Genomic DNA, 19,551 nt, shown 5'->3' with positions numbered 1-19,551 from the left:
AGTTTGTATGTTTGTGTGAGCGCATAAGTATGGATATAATTTAGTTATTTTAAGTTTTGTAGATATATAAGGAAAATGTATTTGTGGATTACATCTCCGTCCACTTGATGGCGGTAATGCACCACATTTTTAAACTGCCAGAAAACACTATAGAAGAAGAAGTTGTTCAGGCAGTGAGGGATGCACAGCCTGGAGTCCAAACATGCAAGTTTTTACAATATTTCCGTCATGAAAGCACAGAATGAACAGTTTGATGTAAAACATTGACCTTTGAACTTTGCAGGTAAAAAACTGCAGTGGTGGAGGACAGTGATGGATGATGGATGATAGATGGATGGATGGATGGATGATGGATGGATGGATGGATGGATGATGGATGGATGGCTGTTGGATGGATGGATGATGGATGGATGATAGATGGATGGATGGATGGATGATGGATGGATGATGGATGGATGGCTGTTGGATGGATGATGGATGGATGGATGGATGGATGGATGATGGATGGATGATGGATGGATGGCTGTTGGATGGATGGATGATGGTGGATGATAGATGGATGGATGGATGGATGATGGATGGATGATGGATGGATGATAGATGATGGATGGATGGATGATGGATGGATGGATGGATGGATGGATGGGTGATGGATGGCTGTTGGATGGATGATGGATGATGGATGGATGATGGATGGATGGATGATGGATGGATGGATGGATGGATGATGATGGATGATGGATGGATGGCTGTTGGATGGATGGATGATGGATGGATGATGGATGGATGGCTGTTGGATGGATGGATGATGGATGGCTGTTGGATGGATGGATGATGGATGGATTATGGATGGCTGTTGGATGATGGATGGATGATGGATGGATGATGGATGGATGATGGATGATAGATGGATGGATGATGGATGGATGAATGGATGATGGATGGATGATGGATGGATGGATGGATGGATGGATGGATGATGGATGGATGATGGATGAATGATGGATGGCTGTTGGATGGATGGATGGATGATGGATGGATGGATGGATGGATGGATGAATGATGGATGGATGATGGATGGATGATGGATGGCTGTTGGATGGATGGATGGATGGATGGATGGATGGATGAATGATGGATGATGGATGGATGGCTGTTGGATGGATGGATGATGAATGGATGATGGTTGGATGATGGATGGATGATGGATGGATGGCTGTTGGATGGATGATGAATGGATGATGGTTGGATGATGGATGGATGATGGATGGATGGCTGTTGGATGGATGATGAATGGATGATGGTTGGATGATGGATGGATGATGGATGGTTGGATGATGGATGGATGATGGATGGATGATGGATGGATGGATGTTGGATGGATGATGAATGGATGATGGTTGGATGATGGATGGATGATGGATGGTTGGATGATGGATGGATGGATGTTGGTTGGATGGATGATGGATCCTGTGCTGACCGGATATACAATATCAGAACAAACTTTATTAACAGTGTATTTATTGACAGTGAATGAGTTGCTGTGTAATATCCTCTGTAATCCCGGCGTCCGCCAGCAGAGGGCGCCACACAAAGCTCCCCTGCTTTGTGTGTTGCGGCGCAGCATCAGCTGCTGTTTCAGGCCAGCAGCACTATGGGCGGCAACCGCGCGGTTGCAGCCGGGGCTGTCCGCCTCGCAGGGCTCTGCACCCGGATCCAGAGGCCGCTGCGGCCGGAACCAGAACCGGGACCGCAGCCTCAGTCTGGGCTCGGAGGAACCTGAGCGAACCGGCGGCCGCCGAGCCGCGCAGGAGCTGAAGAGCGGCGCGGAGCTTCCGGGACCCAGTTGGTTCACCACCCTGTACTGGCTGTTCATCAGGGGCTACGGGGCCAAAGGTCATCTGCTGCAGGTAACACACACACACACACACACACACACACACACACACACACACACACACACTGCTGCAGGTACACACACACACACACACACACACACACACACTGCTGCAGGTAACACACACACACACACACACACACTGCTGCAGGTAACACACACACACACACACACACTGGTTGTATTTCATTTAGTTTCAGCCAAAAATGACTTTCTTTATTTTATATGTAAATTTAAATGTTTTTTCAAGTAAAATCTAAAACTTTTGTGCTGAAACATTTTGGAGATGATCCGTTGAACCCGTTCAGAACCGCTGGGTCCATTTGGATCAGAAGGTTTAAAGCTGCTGCAGGTGAAAACTGAGATCATGTTACACCAGCAGAACCAGCAGAACCGACACCAGAACCATGACAAGATGCTAACAGCTGTTAGCTTCTGTGAGACGGATCTATGTGTTCAACAGTTTCTGCTGATTAATGAACCAATCAGTTTATCAATAAACAATATTATTGATTCCTGCATCAATACAAACTTAATGTGGCATCAAAACTTTCACTTTTATTGTGATTCCAATGAAAATGGAGGCAAAACGAGCCAAATATCCAGCTGGACATACTGGGACATACTGGGACATACTGGGACACATGATGGGAAATACACTCATGACGTCACACCGACTGTCTGCTTGTTCAATGTCTCTGAGCTTCCAGTTTCTGTCAAGATGCTAAAGTTAGCAATGATGCTGACATTAGCATCTTGGCTAATTGTGTCAGTGTGTCTGGCTACTGCAGGGCTTCAGTCCTACAGGATTCATTCTCTACCTGCTAGTGGCTACATTGTAGCTCACTTTAGCTCTCATGCTAACTGTTAGCATGAGAAATTTTCTATTTATTAAATAATGTTGATGTTCTGCTGGTTTAACAGACAGGAAGTTCAGCAAGATGTGGATGCAGAGCAGATGCTGTTACTGTGTGTCAGTGTGTGTTAGTGTGTGTTAGTGTATCAGTGTATCAGTGTGTGTCTGTGTGTGTGTTAGTGTGTGTCAGTGTGTGTCAGTGTGTGTCAGTGTGTGTCAGTGTATCAGTGTGTATCAGTGTGTATCAGTGTGTGTCAGTGTGTGTCAGTGTGTGTTAGTGTGTATCAGTGTATCAGTGTGTATCAGTGTGTATCAGTGTGTATCAGTGTGTATCAGTGTGTCAGTGTATCAGTGTGTATCAGTGTGTATCAGTGTGTATCAGTGTGTATCAGTGTGTATCAGTGTGTGTCAGTGTGTGTTAGTGTGTGTTAGTGTGTGTATCAGTGTGTATCAGTGTGTGTCTGTGTGTGTGTTAGTGTGTATCAGTGTATCAGTGTGTATCAGTGTGTATCAGTGTGTATCAGTGTGTATCAGTGTGTGTCAGTGTGTGTCAGTGTGTGTCAGTGTGTATCAGTGTGTATCAGTGTGTATCAGTGTGTATCAGTGTGTATCAGTGTGTGTCAGTGTGTGTCAGTGTGTATCAGTGTGTATCAGTGTGTATCAGTGTGTATCAGTGTGTATCAGTGTGTGTCAGTGTATCAGTGTGTATCAGTGTGTATCAGTGTGTCTCAGTGTGTGTCAGTGTGTGTCAGTGTGTATCAGTGTATCAGTGTGTATCAGTGTGTATCAGTGTGTGTTAGTGTGTATCAGTGTATCAGTGTGTCAGTGTGTATCAGTGTGTATCAGTGTGTGTCAGTGTGTGTCAGTGTGTGTCAGTGTGTATCAGTGTGTATCAGTGTGTATCAGTGTGTATCAGTGTGTATCAGTGTGTGTCAGTGTGTGTCAGTGTGTATCAGTGTGTATCAGTGTGTATCAGTGTGTATCAGTGTATCAGTGTGTATCAGTGTGTGTCAGTGTATCAGTGTGTATCAGTGTGTATCAGTGTGTCTCAGTGTGTGTCAGTGTGTGTCAGTGTGTATCAGTGTATCAGTGTGTATCAGTGTGTATCAGTGTGTGTTAGTGTATCAGTGTATCAGTGTGTCAGTGTGTATCAGTGTGTATCAGTGTGTGTCAGTGTGTGTCAGTGTGTGTCAGTGTGTATCAGTGTGTATCAGTGTGTATCAGTGTGTATCAGTGTGTGTCAGTGTGTATCAGTGTGTATCAGTGTGTATCAGTGTGTATCAGTGTGTGTTAGTGTGTGTCAGTGTGTGTCAGTGTGTGTCAGTGTGTCAGTGTGTATCAGTGTGTGTTAGTGTGTATCAGTGTATCAGTGTGTATCAGTGTGTATCAGTGTGTATCAGTGTGTATCAGTGTGTGTCAGTGTATCAGTGTGTATCAGTGTGTCTCAGTGTGTATCAGTGTGTATCAGTGTGTATCAGTGTGTATCAGTGTGTATCAGTGTGTATCAGTGTGTATCAGTGTGTATCAGTGTATCAGTGTGTATCAGTGTGTATCAGTGTATCAGTGTGTATCAGTGTGTGTCAGTGTGTGTCAGTGTATCAGTGTGTATCAGTGTGTGTCAGTGTGTGTCAGTGTGTATGTGTGTGTCAGTGTATCAGTGTGTGTCAGTGTGTGTCAGTGTGTATCAGTGTGTATCAGTGTGTGTCAGTGTGTATCAGTGTGTGTCAGTGTATCAGTGTGTGTCAGTGTGTGTCAGTGTGTATCAGTGTGTGTCAGTGTGTGTCAGTGTGTGTCAGTGTGTGTCAGTGTGTATCAGTGTGTATCAGTGTGTGTCAGTGTGTGTGTTAGTGTGTATCAGTGTGTATCAGTGTGTATCAGTGTGTGTCAGTGTATCAGTGTGTGTCAGTGTGTGTCAGTGTGTATCAGTGTGTATCAGTGTGTGTCAGTGTGTATCAGTGTGTGTCAGTGTATCAGTGTGTCAGTGTGTGTCAGTGTGTATCAGTGTGTGTCAGTGTATCAGTGTGTATCAGTGTGTATCAGTGTGTATCAGTGTGTCTCAGTGTGTATCAGTGTGTATCAGTGTGTGTCAGTGTGTATCAGTGTGTGTCAGTGTATCAGTGTGTGTCAGTGTGTGTCAGTGTGTCTCAGTGTGTATCAGTGTGTATCAGTGTGTGTCAGTGTGTATCAGTGTGTATCAGTGTGTATCAGTGTGTGTCAGTGTGTGTGTTAGTGTGTATCAGTGTGTGTCAGTGTGTGTTAGTGTGTGTTAGTGTGTATCAGTGTGTGTCAGTGTGTATCAGTGTGTATCAGTGTGTGTGTCAGTGTGTGTCAGTGTGTGTCAGTGTGTGTCAGTGTGTGTCAGTGTGTGTCAGTGTGTATCAGTGTGTATCAGTGTATCAGTGTGTGTCAGTGTGTGTTAGTGTGTGTTAGTGTGTGTATCAGTGTGTATCAGTGTGTGTCAGTGTGTGTTAGTGTGTGTTAGTGTGTGTATCAGTGTGTGTCAGTGTATCAGTGTGTATCAGTGTGTGTCAGTGTGTGTCAGTGTGTATCAGTGTGTGTCAGTGTGTCAGTGTGTATCAGTGTGTATCAGTGTGTGTCAGTGTGTGTGTTAGTGTGTATCAGTGTGTGTCAGTGTGTGTTAGTGTGTATCAGTGTGTATCAGTGTATCAGTGTGTGTCAGTGTGTGTCAGTGTGTATCAGTGTGTGTCAGTGTGTGTCAGTGTGTATCAGTGTGTATCAGTGTGTGTCAGTGTGTGTTAGTGTGTATCAGTGTGTGTCAGTGTGTTTAGTGTGTGTTAGTGTGTGTATCAGTGTGTGTCAGTGTGTATCAGTGTGTATCAGTGTGTGTGTTAGTGTGTGTCAGTGTGTGTCAGTGTGTGTCAGTGTGTGTCAGTGTGTGTCAGTGTGTGTCAGTGTGTGTCAGTGTGTATCAGTGTGTGTCAGTGTGTGTTAGTGTGTGTTATGTGTGTATCAGTGTGTGTCAGTGTGTATCAGTGTGTATCAGTGTGTGTTAGTGTGTATCAGTGTGTATCAGTGTGTGTTAGTGTGTGTCAGTGTGTGTCAGTGTGTGTCAGTGTGTGTCAGTGTATCAGTGTGTATCAGTGTGTGTGTTAGTGTGTGTCAGTGTGTGTCAGTGTGTGTCAGTGTATCAGTGTATCAGTGTGTGTATCAGTGTGTATCAGTGTGTATCAGTGTGTATCAGTGTGTATCAGTGTGTATCAGTGTGTATCAGTGTGTGTATCAGTGTGTATCAGTGTGTGTCAGTGTGTATCAGTGTGTGTCAGTGTATCAGTGTGTATCAGTGTGTATCAGTGTATCAGTGTGTATCAGTGTGTATCAGTGTGTATCAGTGTGTATCAGTGTATCAGTGTGTATCAGTGTGTATCAGTGTGTGTCAGTGTGTGTGTTAGTGTGTATCAGTGTGTATCAGTGTGTATCAGTGTGTATCAGTGTGTATCAGTGTGTATCAGTGTGTATCAGTGTGTCAGTGTGTCAGTGTGTGTTAGTGTGTGTTAGTGTGTGTTAGTGTGTATCAGTGTGTGTCAGTGTATCAGTGTGTATCAGTGTGTGTCAGTGTGTGTCAGTGTGTATCAGTGTGTGTCAGTGTGTATCAGTGTGTGTCAGTGTATCAGTGTGTATCAGTGTGTATCAGTGTATCAGTGTGTATCAGTGTGTATCAGTGTGTATCAGTGTTGTATCAGTGTATCAGTGTGTATCAGTGTGTATCAGTGTGTGTCAGTGTGTGTGTTAGTGTGTGTCAGTGTGTATCAGTGTGTATCAGTGTATCAGTGTGTATCAGTGTGTATCAGTGTGTATCAGTGTGTATCAGTGTGTATCAGTGTGTATCAGTGTGTATCAGTGTGTATCAGTGTGTATCAGTGTGTCTCAGTGTGTATCAGTGTGTATCAGTGTATCAGTGTGTATCAGTGTGTATCAGTGTGTATCAGTGTGTATCAGTGTATCAGTGTGTATCAGTGTGTGTCAGTGTGTATCAGTGTATCAGTGTATCAGTGTGTCTCAGTTGTATCAGTGTGTATCAGTGTGTCTCAGTGTGTATCAGTGTGTGTTAGTGTGTATCAGTGTGTATCAGTGTGTATCAGTGTGTATCAGTGTGTATCAGTGTGTCTCAGTGTGGTATCAGTGTGTATCAGTGTGTATCAGTGTGTGTCAGTGTATCAGTGTGTATCAGTGTGTGTCAGTGTGTGTCAGTGTGTCTCAGTGTGTATCAGTGTGTATCAGTGTGTGTCAGTGTGTATCAGTGTGCATCATTGTGTTGTCAGTGTGTGTCAGTGTGTATCAGTGTGTGTCAGTGTATCAGTGTGTGTCAGTGTGTGTCAGTGTGTATCCAGTGTGTATCAGTGTGTGTCAGTGTGTATCAGTGTGTATCAGTGTGTATCAGTGTGTGTCAGTGTGTGTCAGTGTATCAGTGTGTATCAGTGTGTCTCAGTGTGTATCAGTGTGTATCAGTGTGTATCAGTGTGTATCAGTGTGTATCAGTGTGTATCAGTGTGTGTCAGTGTGTGTCAGTGTATCAGTGTGTATCAGTGTATCAGTGTGTATCAGTGTGTATCAGTGTGTATCAGTGTGTATCAGTGTGTATCAGTGTGTATCAGTGTGTGTCAGTGTGTATCAGTGTGTATCAGTGTGTGTCAGTGTGTGTCAGTGTGTATCAGTGTGTGTCAGTGTGTGTCAGTGTGTGTCAGTGTGTATCAGTGTGTATCAGTGTGTGTCAGTGTATCAGTGTGTGTCAGTGTATCAGTGTGTGTCAGTGTGTGTTAGTGTGTATCAGTGTGTGTCAGTGTGTGTCAGTGTGTGTCAGTGTGTGTCAGTGTGTATCAGTGTGTATCAGTGTGTCAGTGTGTGTGTTGTGTGTATCAGTGTGTATCAGTGTGTATCAGTGTGTATCAGTGTGTATCAGTGTGTATCAGTGTTGTCTCAGTGTGTATCAGTGTGTATCAGTGTGTGTCAGTGTGTATCAGTGTGTGTCAGTGTGTGTCAGTGTGTCTCAGTGTGTATCAGTGTGTATCAGTGTGCATCAGTGTGTATCAGTGTGTGTCAGTGTGTGTGTTAGTGTGTATCAGTGTGTATCAGTGTGTATCAGTGTGTGTCAGTGTGTATCAGTGTGTATCAGTGTGTGTGTTAGTGTGTGTCAGTGTGTGTCAGTGTGTGTCGTGTGTGTCAGTGTGTGTCAGTGTGTGTCAGTGTGTGTCAGTGTGTATCAGTGTGTATCAGTGTGTGTCAGTGTGGTGTGTTAGTGTGTATCAGTGTGTGTCAGTGTGTGTTAGTGTGTGTTAGTGTGTGTATCAGTGTGTGTCAGTGTATCAGTGTGTATCAGTGTGCATCAGTGTGTGTCAGTGTGGTGTCAGTGTGTATCAGTGTGTGTCAGTGTGTGTCAGTGTGTATCAGTGTGTATCAGTGTGTGTCAGTGTGTGTGTTAGTGTATCAGTGTGTGTCAGTGTGTGTCAGTGTGTATCAGTGTGTATCAGTGTGTGTTAGTGTGTGTTAGTGTGTGTATCAGTGTGTGTCAGTGTGTATCAGTGTGTATCAGTGTGTGTGTCAGTGTGTGTCAGTGTGTGTCAGTGTGTATCAGTGTTGTGTTGTGTTGTGTGTGTCAGTGTGTGTCAGTGTGTCAGTGTGTGTCAGTGTGTGTCAGTGTGTGTCAGTGTATCAGTGTGTATCAGTGTGTGTATCAGTGTGTGTCAGTGTATCAGTGTGTATCAGTGTGTGTGTTAGTGTGTGTCAGTGTGTGTCAGTGTGTGTCAGTGTGTGTCAGTGTATCAGTGTGTATCAGTGTGTGTGTTAGTGTGTGTCAGTGTGTGTCAGTGTGTGTCAGTGTATCATGTGTATCAGTGTGTGTATCAGTGTGTATCAGTGTGTATCAGTGTGTATCAGTGTGTATCAGTGTGTATCAGTGTGTGTATCAGTGTGTATCAGTGTGTATCAGTGTGTATCAGTGTGTATCAGTGTGTGTGTTAGTGTGTGTCAGTGTGTGTCAGTGTGTGTCAGTGTATCAGTGTGTATCAGTGTGTGTCAGTGTGTATCAGTGTGTGTCAGTGTGTGTCAGTGTATCAGTGTGTGTCAGTGTGTGTCAGTGTGTATCAGTGTGTGTCAGTGTGTATCAGTGTGTATCAGTGTGTGTCAGTGTATCAGTGTGTATCAGTGTGTATCAGTGTATCAGTGTGTATCAGTGTGTGTATCAGTGTGTATCAGTGTGTATCAGTGTGTATCAGTGTGTATCAGTGTGTGTGTTAGTGTGTCAGTGTGTGTCAGTGTGTGTCAGTGTATCAGTGTGTATCAGTGTGTGTCAGTGTGTATCAGTGTGTGTCAGTGTGTGTCAGTGTATCAGTGTGTGTCAGTGTGTATCAGTGTGTGTCAGTGTGTGTCAGTGTATCAGTGTGTATCAGTGTGTGTCAGTGTGTATCAGTGTGTGTCAGTGTGTGTCAGTGTATCAGTGTGTATCAGTGTGTATCAGTGTGATCAGTGTGTGTCAGTGTGTATCAGTGTGTATCAGTGTGTGTCAGTGTATCAGTGTGTATCAGTGTGTATCAGTGTTATCAGTGTGTATCAGTGTGTATCAGTGTGTGTATCAGTGTGTATCAGTGTGTATCAGTGTGTATCAGTGTGTATCAGTGTGTATCAGTGTGTGTCAGTGTGTATCAGTGTGTCAGTGTGTGTGTTAGTGTGTATCAGTGTGTATCAGTGTGTATCAGTGTGTATCAGTGTGTATCAGTGTGTGTGTCAGTGTGTGTCAGTGTGTGTCAGTGTGTGTCAGTGTGTGTCAGTGTGTGTCAGTGTGTGTCAGTGTGTGTCAGTGTGTATCAGTGTGTGTCAGTGTGTGTGTTAGTGTGTATCAGTGTGTATCAGTGTGTATCAGTGTGTAGCAGTGTGTATCAGTGGTGTATCAGTGTGTATCAGTGTGTATCAGTGTGTGTCAGTGTGTGTCAGTGTGTGTCAGTGTGTGTCAGTGTGTGTCAGTGTGTATCAGTGTGTATCAGTGTGTGTGTTAGTGTGTGTCAGTGTGTGTCAGTGTGTGTCAGTGTGTGTCAGTGTATCAGTGTGTATCAGTGTGTGTGTTAGTGTGTGTCAGTGTGTGTCAGTGTGTGTCAGTGTATCAGTGTGTATCAGTGTGTGTATCAGTGTGTATCAGTGTGTATCAGTGTGTATCAGTGTGTATCAGTGTGTATCAGTGTGTATCAGTGTGTGTATCAGTGTGTATCAGTGTGTATCAGTGTGTATCAGTGTGTATCAGTGTGTATCAGTGTGTGTCAGTGTGTATCAGTGTGTGTCAGTGTGTGTCAGTGTATCAGTGTGTATCAGTGTGTATCAGTGTGTATCAGTGTGTGTCAGTGTGTATCAGTGTGTATCAGTGTGTGTCAGTGTATCAGTGTGTATCAGTGTGTATCAGTGTATCAGTGTGTATCAGTGTGTATCAGTGTGTATCAGTGTATCAGTGTGTATCAGTGTGTATCAGTGTGTATCAGTGTGTATCAGTGTGTATCAGTGTGTATCAGTGTGTGTCAGTGTGTATCAGTGTATCAGTGTGTATCAGTGTGTATCAGTGTGTGTATCAGTGTGTATCAGTGTGTATCAGTGTGTATCAGTGTGTATCAGTGTGTGTCGTGTGTATCAGTGTGTGTCAGTGTGTGTTAGTGTGTATCAGTGTGTATCAGTGTGTATCAGTGTGTATCAGTGTGTATCAGTGTGTATCAGTGTGTATCAGTGTGTATCAGTGTATCAGTGTGTATCAGTGTGTATCAGTGTGTATCAGTGTGTGTCAGTGTGTATCAGTGTGTATCAGTGTGTGTCAGTGTGTGTCAGTGTGTATCAGTGTGTGTCAGTGTATCAGTGTGTGTCAGTGTGTGTCAGTGTGTATCAGTGTGTATCAGTGTGTGTCAGTGTGTATCAGTGTGTGTCAGTGTATCAGTGTGTGTCAGTGTGTGTCAGTGTGTGTGTCAGTGTGTGTCAGTGTGTGTCAGTGTGTGTCAGTGTGTATCAGTGTGTGTGTTAGTGTGTGTCAGTGTGTGTGTTAGTGTGTATCAGTGTGTATCAGTGTGTATCAGTGTGTATCAGTGTGTATCAGTGTGTATCAGTGTGTCTCAGTGTGTATCAGTGTGTATCAGTGTGTGTCAGTGTGTATCAGTGTGTCAGTGTATCAGTGTGTGTCAGTGTGGTGTCAGTGTGTCTCAGTGTGTATCAGTGTGTATCAGTGTGTGTCAGTGTGTGTGTTAGTGTGTATCAGTGTGTGTCAGTGTGTGTTAGTGTGTGTTAGTGTGTGTATCAGTGTGTGTCATGTGTATCAGTGTGTGTCAGTGTGTGTCAGTGTGTGTCAGTGTGTGTCAGTGTGTGTCAGTGTGTATCAGTGTGTATCAGTGTGTGTCAGTGTGTGTGTTAGTGTGTATCAGTGTGTGTCAGTGTGTGTTAGTGTGTGTTAGTGTGTGTATCAGTGTGTGTCAGTGTATCAGTGTGTATCAGTGTGTATCAGTGTGTGTCAGTGTGTGTCAGTGTGTATCAGTGTGTGTCAGTGTGTGTCAGTGTGTATCAGTGTGTATCAGTGTGTGTCAGTGTGTGTGTTAGTGTGTATCAGTGTGTGTCAGTGTGTGTTAGTGTGTGTTAGTGTGTGTATCAGTGTGTCAGTGTGTATCAGTGTGTGTGTTAGTGTGTGTCAGTGTGTGTCAGTGTGTGTCAGTGTGTGTCAGTGTGTATCAGTGTGTATCAGTGTATCAGTGTGTATCAGTGTGTATCAGTGTGTGTCAGTGTGTGTCAGTGTGTGTCAGTGTGTGTCAGTGTGTGTCAGTGTGTGTCAGTGTGTATCAGTGTGTGTCAGTGTGTATCAGTGTGTATCAGTGTGTGTGTTAGTGTGTGTCAGTGTGTGTCAGTGTGTGTCAGTGTGTGTCAGTGTATCAGTGTGTATCAGTGTGTGTGTTAGTGTGTGTCAGTGTGTGTCAGTGTGTGTCAGTGTATCAGTGTGTATCAGTGTGTGTATCAGTGTGTATCAGTGTGTGTGTTAGTGTGTGTCAGTGTGTGTCAGTGTGTGTCAGTGTGTGTCAGTGTATCAGTGTGTATCAGTGTGTGTCAGTGTGTGTATCAGTGTGTATCAGTGTGTATCAGTGTGTATCAGTGTGTATCAGTGTGTATCAGTGTGTGTGTTAGTGTGTGTCAGTGTGTGTCAGTGTGTGTCAGTGTATCAGTGTGTATCAGTGTGTGTCAGTGTGTGTATCAGTGTGTATCAGTGTGTATCAGTGTGTATCAGTGTGTATCAGTGTGTATCAGTGTGTATCAGTGTGTATCAGTGTGTGTCAGTGTGTATCAGTGTGTATCAGTGTGTATCAGTGTGTGTCAGTGTGTATCAGTGTGTATCAGTGTGTGTCAGTGTGTATCAGTGTGTGTCAGTGTGTATCAGTGTGTATCAGTGTGTGTCAGTGTGTATCAGTGTGTGTCAGTGTGTGTGTTAGTGTGTATCAGTGTGTATCAGTGTGTGTCAGTGTATCAGTGTGTATCAGTGTGTATCAGTGTATCAGTGTGTATCAGTGTGTATCAGTGTGTATCAGTGTGTATCAGTGTATCAGTGTATCAGTGTGTATCAGTGTGTGTATCAGTGTGTATCAGTGTGTGTCAGTGTGTATCAGTGTGTGTCAGTGTGTGTATCAGTGTGTCTCTCTCTCTGCCCCAGTGCCTCCAGAAGCGGCGGTATGGGCCCCTGTGGCGGTCCCGGTTCGGTCCGTTCCAGCTGGTGAACGTAGCCAGTCCGCGGCTCATCGCCCAGGTGATCCAGCAGGAGGGTCGGTACCCGGTCCGGGTCGAGCTGCCGCACTGGAAGGAGTACCGGGACCTGAGGGGTCAGGCGTACGGCCTGCATGTGGAGTGAGTCCAGAGTCCGTTTCCGCCCAGGTGTTCGGAACCGGATCGGTGACCGGGTCTCCCTGTGGTTCCACAGCTCCGGGCCGGAGTGGCACCGGATCCGCAGCGTCCTGAACCCTAAGATGCTGCGACCCGGAGAGGTGTCGGCCTTCGGCCCCGTGGTGCAGAGCGTGGTGGACGACCTGCTGGCCCGGCTGGACCTGCTGCGCCGCCGCAGCCCCGACGGCGCCACTGTGCCCGACCTGGCCGCCGAGCTCTACAAGTTCGGCTTTGAAGGTGGGCGGGGCTTCGGGGCGGGGCGAGGGCGGGGCTTCGGGTCGGGTCGGCGTTTTGACCACCTGCCGCCCCGCAGCCATTTCCGCCGTCCTGTTCGAGACGCGCCTCGGCTGCCTGCAGGAGGAAATCCCCGCCGACACGCTGCGCTTCATCGCCGCCGTCAACGACATGCTGACGCTGTCCGACCTGGTGGTGCTGCTGCCGCGCTGGAGCCGCAGGCTCCTCCCTTCTGGAGGCGCTTCGTCCAGGCCTGGGACGACCTCTACGGCATCGGTAGGTCACCGGCTGGACGACCCGAAACACCGAGCGGGTCCCAGTATCAGTCCCAGTATGGGTCCCAGTATGGGTCCCAGTATCAGTCCCAGTATCGGTCCCAGTATCAGTCCCAGTATGGGTCCCAGTATCGGGTCCCAGTATGGGTCCCAGTATCGGTCCCAGTATGGGTCCCAGTATCGGGTCCAGTATCAGTCCCAGTATGAGTATCGGTCCCAGTATCAGTCCCAGTATGAGTATCGGTCCCAGTATCAGTCCCAGTATGGGTCCCAGTATCGTCCCAGTGTCTCTGCTCTGCAGCCCAGAAGCTGGTGGACCGGCGGATGGCGGACCTGGCGGCGCAGCCTGGCGGCGGCGGCGGCGAGGGGATGTACCTGACGTACCTGCTGTCGTCTGATAGGCTGAGCCGAGCCGAGGTTTACATGAGCGTGACGGAGCTGATGCTGGGCGGCGTGGACACGGTGAGGATCGCTGCTGGTCGTTTGTGACGCCATGTTGGAAAACGCTCCATCTGTTCTCTTCAATAATCTGAGTTTAGTTCAATAATCTGAGTTTAGTTCAATAATCTGAGTTTAGTTCAATAATCTCTGAGTTTAGTTCAATAATCTCTGAGTTTTAGTTCAATAATCTCTGAGTTTATTGAACTCAGATCATTATAACGATCAGCAGCGTTTATCTTTGGTTTCCTTTCATAGGCATCAAACAAGCTGCTGAAGCCACACAAAGGTCAAGGTCAAAGCTCTGCGTGTGCTTCATGTTTCAGGAAGTTCAGAGAACCAGATTTTAATGTGATCACTTCCTGTTTCTGGTGACCTGACCCGACTCGCCCGGCGCCGCTCGCTCGGCTCTGGTCGGGTTCTGGATGAGTCACAGCAGAAACATTCGGATCATAACTGAACAGGTTCAGACCTGAATCAGAACCGAGACTCCACAGCTCATTTAATCCTAATCTCTAGAATCTGAAAACGTCTCCTGACATAAAAACTAATTCAGATGGAATAAAGTTTAGAATCTGAGGCTCCGATCAAAGCTTGAACATTGACTCTGTCCTCCAGACGTCCAACACTCTGTCCTGGGCTCTGTACCGCCTGGCCGGGACCGACCCGCCCAGAACCGCCTGCAGGCCGAGGTCGACGCCGTCTGCCCCGCCCGCCGCCCGCCCACCGCCCAACACCTGCCAGGATGCCCTACCTGAGGGCCGTCATCAAGGAGACGCTGCGGTGAGTCACAGGACACGCCAAAACATTCCAGGATATTCCAGGATATTCCAGGGTATTCCAGGGTATTGTCTCCAATCAAAGTTTTCACTTTCTGTCATAAATCAGCTGAAATCTGAGACTAAACGTTTGAAGATAAAAACGTCCTCAGACTTTTAGGTTTTTCCTTTTCTGACCCGTTTAGTTTCACAGAACCTCATCAGAACCTCATCAGAACCTCATCAGAACCTCATCAGAACCTCATCAGAACCAACAGGTCAAAACAGAACTGGTTCTGATGAGAAGGGCCTAGTCAAAGCCCACTGTACGTCCTCCATGTTCTGCCAGTTGAAATAAAAACAAAAGAGAAAAAACTGCAGATGGAAATAAAACCAGGATTTAAATCTTTTAAAATCATTTCCAGGGCAACAGCCATGATGCCTGTTAAGAATTAAAGAGAAATAACTTAATTCAGCTCCTGAATTAATTCCTGATCCTGGATTCTTGAGCCTCAGTATGTGCAGAAAGAGACACCGTACCACATCAGACTGCAGATATCCAGAGTTTATCCAGAGAAAATCAATGCAGACACAAAATGTTACAATGAGCTTCTCACCAGATCATCAAAAGTCCAAGACGTGACGAAACAGAAACAATTAACCGAGTTGAAGGCAGAAAATGCATTTTACGGGAATCATGGACTCGGGCAGAAAGCAATTTGAAGTCTCTGTTGCAAACGAGAGCTTTTCTAAGCCTTTCTCTAAATGTAAATATATGCATTAGAAGGTGTGTTTTCCTTAATGTTACTTTTATTACCTCTGCTAAAGAACCCAAAGGCAGAAATATGGATAATCAAACTGGGTCTCTGCCGTTCCAGGCGTCTCCTGCTGACCCTCCTTCAGCTAAATGTACGACCTCTGACTGTTAGTTTTCTCCTCAGTGATTGGACTAGAACGTGTTTCACTGAAACAAAATCTAATGCTAAAAAATGACTATAAGTCTGGATCTAAAACTAACTAATTCAAACATGCTTAAAGAAATATATTTAATTCTAGTATGGATAAATTTATTTATGATAAGTTTTAAGATCCTGGTGAACTTTTGAACCACACTTTGTTAATAACCCGGCAGACAGACTCCATGTTATGGATCAGTAAAGAGTCCAGGCCTGACTTTCTGTAAAACCCTCCTGTAGGATTTATATAAGTTCAGAGATCAGTTGTTTAGTTTGGATCTTTATCTAAGTTTGTCTTAATGTGAAGGTTAGCCTGAGTGCTATTGTGCTAATTTAACCTTTTATTTCAACAAACCATCAGGTTTCATTCATAGAAGCAGGAAGTGATGCGTGTGTGTGTGTGTGTGTGTGTGTGTGTGTGTGTCTGTGTGTGTGTGTGTGTGTGTGTGTGTCTGTGTGTGTGTGTGTGTGTGTGTGTGTGTGTGTATGTGTTGTGTGTGTGTGTGTCTCTGTGTGTGTGTGTGTGTGTGTGTGTGTGTGTATGTGTGTGTGTGTGTGTGTCTGTGTGTGTGTGTGTGTGTGTCTCTGTGTGTGTGTGTCTCTGTGTGTGTGTGTGTGTGGTGTGTGTGTGTGTGTCTGTGTGTGTGTGTGTGTGTGTGTGTGTGTCTCTGTGTGTGTGTGTGTGTGTGTGTGTGTGTGTGTGTATGTGTGTGTGTGTGTGTGTCTGTGTGTGTGTGTGTGTGTGTGTCTCTGTGTGTGTGTGTCTCTGTGTGTGTGTGTGTGTGTGTGTGTGTGTGTGGTGTGTGTGTCTGTGTGTGTGTGTCTGTGTGTGTGTGTGTGTATGTGTGTGTGTGTGTGTGTCTGTGTGTGTGTGTGTGTGTGTGTCTCTGTGTGTGTGTGTCTCTGTGTGTGTGTGTCTCTGTGTGTGTGTGTGTGTGTGTGTGTGTGTGTGGTGTGTGTGTGTGTGTGTCTGTGTGTGTGTGTGTCTGTGTGTGTGTGTGTGTGTGTGTGTGTGTGTGTTGCAGTCTGTATCCGGTGGTGCATGGAAACGGGCGTTTGGTGTCAGAGAACGAAGTGATGCTGGACGACTTCTGGTTCCCAAAGAAGGTAAGAGAGGAAGAGCTGCTGCTGTCCGTCCTCACCTGTCTCTGTCCTCACCTGTCTGTCTGTCCTCACCTGTCTCTGTCCTCACCTGTCTGTCTGTCCTCACCTGTCTCTGTCCTCACCTGTCTGTCTGTCCTCACCTGTCTCTGTCCTCACCTGTCTGTCTGTCCTCACCTGTCTCTGTCCTCACCTGTCTGTCTGTCCTCACCTGTCTCTGTCCTCACCTGTCTGTCTGTCCTCACCTGTCTGTCCCTGTAGACTCAGTTCCACCTGTGTCACTACGCTGCGTCCCACGATGAGGCCGAGTTCGTGGATCCGGAGGAGTTCCTGCCGCAGCGCTGGCTGCAGCAGGAATCTCCCAGCAGCCATTGCGGCAGAGCCACGCCCGGTTTTCTACCGCCATCATCCTTACAGCTTCATCCCGTTTGGCGTCGGCGTGAGAGCCTGTGTGGGCAAGAGGCTGGCAGAGATGGAGATGCACCTGGCTCTGTCCCGGGTGAGCGAGAGATTGATTGATTGATTGATTGATTGATTGATTGAGTGAGTTCTAATAATGTGTGTCCCGGTGTGTGTGTCCTCCAGCTGATGCAGCACTACCACGTTCGTCCTGAAGTCGGTTCTCCTCCCGTTGAGCCCAAAACCAGAACTCTGCTGATCCCGTCCAGACCCATCAACCTGCGCTTCCTCCCCCGAGCCTGAAGGCGGATGGAGAAGAGGAGGAAGAGCATCTAGCATTTAGCCAGCTGCTAGCATCTGGTTAGCATTTAGCCAGCTGCTAGCATCTGGTTAGCATTTAGCCAGCTGCTAGCATCTGGTTAGCATTTAGCCAGCTGCTAGCATCTGGTTAGCATTTAGCCAGCTGCTAGCATCTGGTTAGCATTTAGCCGACTGCTAACATCTAGTTAGCATTTAGCCAGCTGCTAACATGTGGTTAGCATTAGCTTGCTAAGGCCTGACTGCGTCCTTGTGCTCAGCTGCCTTCATGGATTCTATTTATTAATTATGACAGCATGAAGAGGATTTTACTCTCTCAACTTTTAAACCAAGAACTAAGAGAAGTTTGTATTTGATTTATTACTTAGAAAAAACTTTTTTTGAAATGAACAGAAACATTTTATGACTCTTTAAAATTCTGCATGTTGATCCTGTTTGATGCTTTCATTCATATTTCTGTTTCTACAAAGTTGAATAAAATATTTTATGAAATGTTTCGTTTTGATCTGTGAAAGTTTCCAGCAGCAGGAACCAAACTGGAACCAAACTGGAAGCAGCACAAACTGGTCAGACAGTCTGGTGTTTGATTCATCTCATCAGATTTTTCCAAACCGGTCTGGACGGGTCCAAACCGGTCTGGACGGGTCGTCCAGCTTTGACCAGCTCGTTGTTGAATTAGGAGACTTGAACCTCCCAGTCAGTTGTCCACAGTAAACCAGTGACCACCTGCTGGTGCAGCTGCAGCTCCCAGTCTGCACTGGGAGACGGTGGTGAGAGTTTTGTTCTCAAATTGAAATGAATCCAGAAACGTTTCTGTTCCAGACCGACGCTGCACATCATGATGCTGCCACCACCGTGCTTCCCTGTGGTTTTGCTGTGGTGTCTCCGGGGCTGATCTGGTTCCGGTTGCTGGAAGCAGCTGGATGAGGACAAAGTGTCTCATCAGAGCTTCTGCGTCTTGGACATTTTCTGGAAAACACCAGGAAATGTCTGACACTCAAAAGTGGATCAAGTCTCAGGTTTGTCTCCTGCTGGTCTGTTCAGCCGCGTTAGCGTCAAGCTAAAGGTGCAGTAATCATCTCAGCCAGCAGGGGTCGCCCCAGGCTGCAGCGTCCTCCTCTTCCTCCTCTTCCTCCTCTTCCTCCTGACGCGCCGCCTTCCTCATCCGGACCGGACCGCAGCCTAGATGCTCCAGCAGTCCGTGTAGCTGAGACCCGGTCTGCGTCCTCCCAGCCCGGTACCGGACCCGGTCCCGGTTCTGATGGACGGTTAGCCCCCCGCCTTCCTGCTGCCATGGACTCGGTCGCTGCGGGGGGTCCGCAGTGCAGGCGGAGGAACCGCGACGCGCCGCGGGGAACATGGTGAGTGCTCCACGGTCCGGTTCTGGCCCGGTTCCGACTCGGTAGAACCGACGGATTCATGCATGTCGTGTTTATGGGAGCAAGCTGTCCCACGGTCCATGAAGGGGTCGTGAAAAAATCCGACTGAAATGCAACACTTCCGGTTCTTCTTCATGAAAACGCCATCATTTCTGTGACGTCACGTTGACGTGTTTCCAGAAAGTCAACAGGCAGAAGCGCTGATGGATTTTCCTGCCTTTGGACCGGAACGTGAACGCATCACGTGATTCCTCATCCTAAAGCACAAGGGTCAAAGTTCAGACCTCCAGTGACCTGCAGGTTTTAATGAGACTCAGGTACAAAACACTGGAATGAAACGGATTCATGACCTCCGGGTCGGGTTGGTTCTGTCCGGATCGGGTCGGTTCTGTCCGGATCGGGTCGGTTCTGTCCGGATCGGGTCGGTTCTGCAGAACCTCATTGAGCTCACCGTTCTGTCCTGGTGCAGCAGAGGCTCATCTAAAGCCCATTGGACCTCCAGGACTGGAGTTCGACCCCGGTGTCCTAAAGCATTGGGTCAAAACATGAGGCCAAGGGTCAGAGGTCACAGCCGGTTGTTACAAAAATCAGAATAAATAAATGTCTGCATTTTACAGATTGATAAATCAAGCCTGAACATGGACCGCTGCGGTTCTGGTTCACTTCATCCATCTGGATCAGTTTGATCCTCAGCAGCTGATTGGTCACATCAGACAGGAAGTGACATCACTCGCCAGCTGGGCCGTCTTTATGTAACCTGCTGAGGAGGCGTGAGAACGCGGCGGCAGCCGCAGAGCGACTCATGAGGCGTGACTCACCCGCCTCCACACGAGGTCAAAGGTCATCTGGCTGGCATAGAGCTGGTGGCTCAGCTGGACTGTTTCAGGTCTGTGGGGATCGTATTGATCGATCGATCGGGTCTCAGTTGGTCATCAGGTGATCATTCTGATCCTTTATTTTGAAAATCTTTCCAATGCAAAGCAGTGACCTTGTTGGTGTTTCTGCTGCCTTGTGACACCGAGGTCATGCAGGTCATTCTGGGT

At 46.7% G+C, this 19,551-nt stretch overlaps 1 pseudogene; it reads left to right on the top strand.

The window, feature by feature from the left end:
- Nucleotides 1-1,630: 1,630 nt before the first annotated feature.
- On the top strand, nucleotides 1,631-17,827 carry LOC129356868 (sterol 26-hydroxylase, mitochondrial-like; annotated as a pseudogene).
- The last annotated feature ends 1,724 nt before the right edge of the window (nucleotides 17,828-19,551 follow it).

The sequence above is a fragment of the Poeciliopsis prolifica genome, unplaced genomic scaffold, assembly GCF_027474105.1.
Source record: "Poeciliopsis prolifica strain line A6 unplaced genomic scaffold, Auburn_PproV2 SCAFFOLD202, whole genome shotgun sequence".
Classification (NCBI taxonomy): Eukaryota; Metazoa; Chordata; class Actinopteri; order Cyprinodontiformes; family Poeciliidae; genus Poeciliopsis; species Poeciliopsis prolifica.
The sequence above is the reverse complement of the archived record's forward strand: the minus strand, read 5'-3'. Positions and strand labels throughout refer to the sequence as shown.